Here is a 7,737-nt window from a genome sequence, read left to right on the forward strand (position 1 = left end):
TTCCTTCATCATTTCATTGCTAAATACAGATGGAAAACAGGATTGATGAAGCACATCTGCCTCTTGGAGTGCTGTAGCCCTTCCATTCACATTATATTCTCTTTTTTTTGATGATCAATGCTTTTTATTACAGAATATTTAGTAGTCAGGCTCAATCAACAAGGTCAACACAAACTTGTAATTACTCTGCTAAGTAATCTAGCACACTATTACATTTTTTTTCAGTGTAGTAACATTAAAATAACTCCTCTATCCTTTATTCACACAATTTTGCAAACCAGGGAATAAATAAAGATATAAACATGCAAGAACTTTTCTTAAAGCAAGTAAGATTAACAGATGCTAAAATTATAGTTATTGATAAGCCAAAGACTGATCGTGACCCTAGTAACACCAAAATAGCGCTTAGTCAGAAAAGTGCTGTAGTGGTGCAAGACAACTTATGCCTTAGTGGTCTATTTGAGGTGATATTTTTAAACTGCTAACATGTATTAACTCTTAGTAAAGAATAACTAGTCAAAGTTTAGAATGTTCTGATCAAAATGGGTCTGAATATGCCTTTCCAACCCCTGCTGGTCATAGTCAGGAGGGAACTGCTCACTGCACATTGGGCATACCCTCCAGTGACTCTCCACATGTTCTTCAAATTTGCTCTGATCATAGTTGGGAAGGAACATTAATTCACACAAGGGACACTTCTTGTGAGCATCAAAGCTGGAGTCAAAGCAAAAGCCTGCTCCATGCCCACTTAAGTGCTGGCTTGGTGGATCAGGGGCAGTGGGCACATTTTCATCTTCTTTGCTATCATCAGGGTCCTCTAAACCATCAAGCTGACTAAGGTTTCGAGCAGGCTGGCTGCAGACAACATTGTCTTCCCAAGAGGGGACTCTCACAGGTGGCCTTTGGATTTCATCTAGGTAAAAGGCAGCATCTGCTCCATCTTTTGTTTCCTGTGTTGTGTAAGGGTTACCATACTGTAGAGCTGGCTGTGCACTTGACAGAACAAGAATGCACCCATTTTGCTCTGAGCATGCACTGAGATCCTGTGAGACCTGCTGAAGCTTATGACCTTCCATTTTCCTTTCTGTTTGGTTTTCTACACCCCTTTTAAGTTCCTTATCCGTGGAGAGGTTTTCCAACTGTGAAGTCAGAATACTTATTTCTTTGTCTTTCTCTGCCAACTGAAGTTTATAATTGTCCTCTATTTCAGCTAATTTGAGTTTTACATTTTCAGAAATTTCTTTCCATTTCAGCTCCACTTTTGCAATTTCATCAGCATATTTACTGCATTTAGTTTTCTCATCCTGTAAGAGTTGTTTGCATTTATTATATTTTTCAGTTTTGTCTGCAATTTCTTTGGTCATATCACAGACTTGACTCTTTGTTAGCATGTCAAAATTTGTCTCTGCTGCAGAAGGTACTGATGGCTTTATATCTATAGCAGAGGCAGAAGCAGATGATTCTGTGTTTACTGAAGCATCATTCACTTTCTGTTGATCCCCAATTTTCTTTGTGCAGACACTATTATTATTGGCTGATTGTTCTGTAAGTTTGTTTATTTGTTTTTGGAGCCTCTGGCATTCTCTAAATTTTTCTTTATAATGATCTGCAGCCATCTGAAGACAGAGAGTCAGATCTTCAATTTCTCTTCTAAGTTCATGTTCCAGTGTGTCAGCCTTTTCCTGATCTTTTTTCACAGCAGTTAGTTTAAGTTCTGCCAGTGCATCAGCTAACTGCCTTTTCACTTTCTCGTTTGCGCAGTATGTAAATCTGCCATTGTTTCATCTCGCAAATTCACAGCATCACTAAGTTCTTTAGCCAGAAAGACAACTTCTTGTCGAGTTGCCTGAACTTGTTCCTCTGCTTTACGAAGTTGCTCTTTTAACAAGAATGTATCTTCTTTACTTGAGGTTGTAAGCAGGAAAGCCCTTTGCATGTTTTCCTTCTCGGCCAAGCACAACTGAAGTCTGCCAATCTCTTCTTTGAAATGAAAAATTGTGCTTTCTTTGTTTCCATCTAAATTCTTTAAAGTCTGGACCTCTGACACAAGTTTAGTATTTTCTATTTCTGTATTCTTCAAATGTACCTTATAAAGTTCCTTCTCATCCTTTTCGATCTTCAACTGACACTCAAGTTGTTCTCTTTCATATTCTGCCTTTCTGAGTTTGTCCTTTACACTGTCTAATTCAGTTTTTTTTTCAATTGCTTTATGAGTCACTGGCACAATATCTTCCTCAAGCTGGAGAGCTTTAGATGTAGCATCACTGTATCGCTTCTTAAACTCTTCATTTTCCATTTTTAAATTTTGTGATACTTCAATGAGATCCTTTTGCTCTGTTTCCAGGTGTTCACATCTTTCTTTCTAATGGTTGAGTTCTCTCTCCATTCTCCAAACTAGTTCTCGAAGTTGTGCTGTTTCTTTTTCCAGAACAGAAATTACCTTTAACAATTCTTCTTTTTCTTTCATAATTTTCTCAATTTTCAACTCAAGAAGGCCAGCTTTTGTGGTCCCCACCAACATGTCAGAACTTACCTCATCTTCCATAGTAAGCAACTCTTCAACTGGAGAAGAAGCTCGAAACTGGAAAGGTGTACTTGCTCCACGAATTTCACCCTTATGTGTAACATAACAGAACTGATAAAATTCTCCGTCATCATTTGGAAGGTAATATCCTTCAAATGCTAATACACATTTGACTGTTGATCCTTCTACATAATGTTCAGGCATAGGGGACCATAAAAATGTGTAACAATCACGAGCCGTACTCCAACCAACCTTGAATATACCAACCCAGTCTTTTGCATGCGGATGGATATACGGAGTTAAAGTATAACGACATTCCAGGTGTGCATTAGGAAGATAACTCTTGGCCACATTTTGAAAGATGACATGGGCAAAATTGGAAGTCTGAAGTGGGACTTCTTGAAAGGATGTCATTATGAATCCAGTGAAGGACTTCCGGGCCTAGAAGGAATGTTAGACAGATTTCCAACCCTGAGTCGCCATCAGCCGCCGAACCTCTTCCGCCACCGCCACTGCCATCCCCTCTGCCTCCACCTCTGCCTCCCTCTACCAACCAGCTACACCTCCCTTCCGAGCCCTCACATTCTATTCTTGAGGACTAATGCAACAGAGGCTAAGAAATTTGGTCAGTCTATGGGTCAATGTCAAGAAGAAAAGACATTTACTGAATAGTTAACAGTCTCCATCTCATATGTTTGTAGCTTCTGCCTACTTCTTGTTATTCATTGAATATACTGGGAACATGATTGGAATTACAAAGAAACTATCATAAACAGTATCTTCTTTTCCTTGTCTCACTACTTTTTTCCACAGTTAATTGTTATTATCATTTTGGGGGAGGAAGATTGCAGTTGATAAATTATCTTATTTTCTCTAGTTTACTTGGTTAAGAAGAGGATTGATAACTCTGATATAAAATGATCCCAGCCATTCTCTCTGGGGTGACCTCTCAGTGGCTGATCTCTCCTACTGTGACAGTGGCTCTGGGTAGCTCTTCTTGGATCAACCTTATTTGCCCCCCAGGAGTAAAGTAGTGCAGGGTTATGATTTCAGCTATACCTCTGGAGGGCCAACTCATGGCCTCTGCACTTTTAGATTCTCCCAGGACCTGACCTATAGATTAAGGTTCGACTTCAGTGAATAACAATATATCAATGTAGGTGGAGCATCTGTCTGTTCTTCTCTTTCTAACCTTAGAATCATAGGCCCATCTCTACACTTGCTGTAAACTCTCTGTTACTAGTCATGCCTCAGCTAGCAGTCTGAGCAGAAAGGGATTTGATAACTAAAGTCTTTTTAGTTTCTAAATGATTGTCAAGAGCTTATTATGTCTTTGCTAATAAGAGAGATATTTTGATACTTAAAAATAGACTCTTTCTAATGGTGGGATACAGGTGACAGGAAGGATGTATAGCATGCTATACTTGGGCAACAAGCATTTCTCTTTATTTTGCAGGTCAATATTGTGATGGTAAATCTTGATTATTGACTTGATTGGTTTGAAAGATTCCCTTAAGAGATTAGTAAAGCACAGCTTCTGGGTGTGTCAGTGTCTAGATGGGGCATAGGCACACGATCTTTGAGACTGTCCTTAGCCCTTTCCTTCTCTAAGTTATAGGTGTTGAGTATTTTTTCCAAGTAATGGATAAGTGATCAATAGAAATAGCTTAAGCTACCATTCCTGTTTTCTGTGTATGAGTAAGACCTTACATATAATTTTTCATCTAATTATTCATGTACTTATTCTACGTATATTTTTGAGTACCTACTGTATTTCAGGTAGTGGGGATAGAATAATAGGTCAGATACAGTCCTAAATATTATATAGAATGTTATCCACAGGGGACTTTGGATCCCAATAAAATAAAAAGCTTGTCCAAGATTTGTGGATTATCTGAGAGCTTTTGAACAGCTTCATCTCTAGACTGTAAGGGTTGTCTCTATCTCCTTTGAATTCCTCTGTATTTCACTTTATGGATGTATGGTCAGCTAGAGGAAACTGGTTTAAGTTTTAAATAAGCCAACATATTTAAAGTACTTTTCAAACTCTCAAAATAGTAGATAAAAAATTAAATGGTAGCTATTACTAATAGTAGCATTATGTTTTTTAGAAACTCACAGGGAAAAAACTGGTCCAGCTAAAAATTTTGAATTGCTTTTGTCTGGAAAAGTACATAAAGCATCAGTAATTCTCATGTGCTTCTGATGATCTCTTCAAATCACTTATCTAATTTCTTGTCTCAAGCAGTAGTAATCAGCTGCTTCTCGACAAAGGCATGACATCAGCAGACTTGACTTGGCTGAGTGTCATAATACAGCTCCGTCATGGCTGGGCTATTTAATGAAGTGCGTATAGGAAATCATACCTATGGCAGGAACACTAGCTACAGAGTATAAGGGAGGCCTGAATTCTGGAAACTGTAGCAAGCAGTACTCTTCAGTATTCCCCTTTGAAACTGCAACATGGAACAGAACAAAGGCTCTGAGATAAGGAGATGGTAAGTTTGGAGAATAAAACTGGTTGTTTTGCTACTATTTGTGCATGTTCCATCTTCTCCTATATTATGCCTGTCACCATACCCAAGGAAAAGGAGGCCTCTAAATAAATGATTTGTGAGGATTACAACCTCAGCATGAACATGCTATGCAATTATCACCAGGGACAAGATCATCAATCAATCTATATATTCAGTGATGCCTCCTCTGCATCTAGAGCTACACAAGGTCTTGCAGAAGAGGATGGGAGAAATTTATAATGCTGTCTCTAGCTTTAAAGAATTTATAAACTTCATGTGTTGACAAAACAAACATACACAAAAAAAATTTGCAGAGAAATTGCAGAGAAGCTCTAAACTTTTTGGCATTGACAAGAATGGCAATTTTGAGCTCTGGTCTGGCCTCATAGGTGCCTGCTATAGGACAACAGAGGAGTACATGTTTGAAGGCCAACAGACCTAGATTCAAATTCTCTTTCTGATGCTTAATGAACTGTATGATCTTAGGCAATTTACTTCATCTTAAAGTCTCAAAGACTTCATCTGTAAAATGAAGAAAATGCTTTCACCTAGCATTTTTATGATGGTCCAGTGAGTTAAACATATCAAATACTTGATGGTAGTAGACTCTCAAAAAATAGAGGAATGTACCCTAAGTCTATCTGAGTGTCTATCCCACAGCAATTGCAGATGTAAGTTGTTTAAAACTAGACATATCATCTCCTCCCCACCTCCTATATGGTAAGACTAGCTTTTTTTTTTGTGGTACCTGGGATCAAACTTGGGTCCTTGTGCTTGTGAGGCAGGCAGCAGAACCACTGAGCTAAATCCCGGCACAAGACTAGATTTTTATTTAACTTTCATTTTCTTCCCCATTTCTGCTAATGGCAACAATTTTTTTGTAGTCATCAAGCTTGAAATCTATCTATCCTCTGTGATAGGTAAGCTCAATTATGGTAACTTGATTGACTTTAGAGTTATCTAGGGGATTGGGGGAGCATAGCTTTAAGTTGTCTGAGTGAATCAGGGAGGCATGACCTTGAGTGCCATATCTAGTCCCTGGCCCCTTCCTCTCTGACACTATTCCCCTGTTTTGCTTCCTAGCCAGCATGATCTGAGCAGCTTCACTCCACCATGCCCTTCTGATAATGATGTCTATTCCTGACAGCCAGCTCACCATGGACTAAATTCCCTGAAATCAAGAGGTTAATTAAACCTCTTCTCTTTTAAATTGTGGGTGCTGGATATTGTGTCTGAGCAACAGGAATATGACTGATTCAGGAAATTGTTATCAGAGGAATGAGGTCATTACTGTGACTGTACTGAATCATATAGTTTAGAAGCCTATTGGTTTGTAGGAGGAGTTTGGGAAGGTTTGGAGATGTGATCTAGAGAAGACCTAGAATGCTGTAAGCGGATCCTGTTGGATGACTCTGGTCAGGGCTTAGAAGACAAGATTCCAGTAGGAATGTAGACAGTAAAGACCAGGCTCAAGAGGTTTCAGTTGGGAACAAAGACTTATTTGCTTTTGTGCTAGCCATGTGTGTTATGCTTTGGCAGAAAATTTGTCTACATTTTGTTCATGTCCTGAGACTTTGTGGGAGACTGAGATTAAGGGCAGCTGACTAGTTAATCTAGTGGAGTGAATTTCAAGGAAGCCCAACATTCAGGCAGTGGCAAGGTATTATAGTCTACTTTCAGCCATATTTACTGTGAGGATCAAGAGCAAAAAGCAGAGTTGAATGATGTGAAACTTGGTCAGAAAAGAAATGTCTATAAAGTTCAGGCAAAGAAGAGTGTGATTCCTGTAAAGATAAACATTAAGAAGAAGTCAAGTACTTTGCATCAGAATAGGAAAGAAGTCTTCAGGGCATCACAGTAATCAGCAAGCCTCCACCAGTCACAGGCTCCAAGGTGTAAAAGTAGAAGCCTTTCATTTCAGAAGAGCTTCACAAGAAAAGTTATTTAATTAATTGGCTCTCTAGGGTTCATTTTACTGTGCTCAGCCATCAGGTATTTAGACGCCACTGCAGCAACAAATGATCCAAGGGGTCCTGACTATTCTTTCCACTGACATTAGACTTCGGTATATTCCATATGATGCTGGTTTTACTGGCATGCAGACTGCAAAACTAGTGGTTTCAGGGAAGCTCCCACCCACATCTAAAAGGATAGCCTGAGAGGACAGGTTAGAAGCCCTTGAGAGGGCAATATGTGAAGCTGTGGGAATGAAGCCAAAGGTACAAAGAAGATCCCAGGAAGTTGGAGATGCCAGAAACAGAACATCTGCCAAGAAAAGCTGCCACCCAATGGGAGAGTCAGCTGAAGAGAGAGGCTGTTTGGGTTGCACTAGCCAGGTCATAGGAGTGGAGCTGCACAAGCCCTTGTGTTGCTGGGTTTTGGGGTTCTGGGGCTCTCTCTGGATATTCATGATCAAAGAATTGGACAAAAAAAGCTCAAAAGTTAGCAAAGTTTTACATTATTAAAGATAGAAAAAGAAACATGTTTTGCAGAGTGATTGTGGGTCAGTTAAAAGTAGGAAAAGAAATATACTCTACAGAGTTAGAGAGTACTACTGTGAAAGAGAGAACAAAGTGGCCTAGAGCTTAATAGTAGTCATCTTTTGTTTCTCCCACTCCTCATACTGACATCAGATCTAGGACATTCTACCAAAAATCTGCTTAAATTCTCCTGGAAAGAATTTAAAATAACATGTTC

At 39.1% G+C, this 7,737-nt stretch overlaps 1 pseudogene; it reads right to left on the bottom strand.

Annotated features, from left to right (window-relative positions):
* Positions 1-497: 497 nt before the first annotated feature.
* On the bottom strand, positions 498-3,004 carry LOC101710475 (tax1-binding protein 1 homolog pseudogene; annotated as a pseudogene).
* Positions 3,005-7,737: the final 4,733 nt, after the last annotated feature.

Source organism: Heterocephalus glaber, unplaced genomic scaffold (assembly GCF_053883595.1).
Source record: "Heterocephalus glaber isolate CG9 unplaced genomic scaffold, H.glaber_assembly_v1.0 deba00000122, whole genome shotgun sequence".
In the NCBI taxonomy this organism is placed as follows: domain Eukaryota; kingdom Metazoa; phylum Chordata; class Mammalia; order Rodentia; family Bathyergidae; genus Heterocephalus; species Heterocephalus glaber.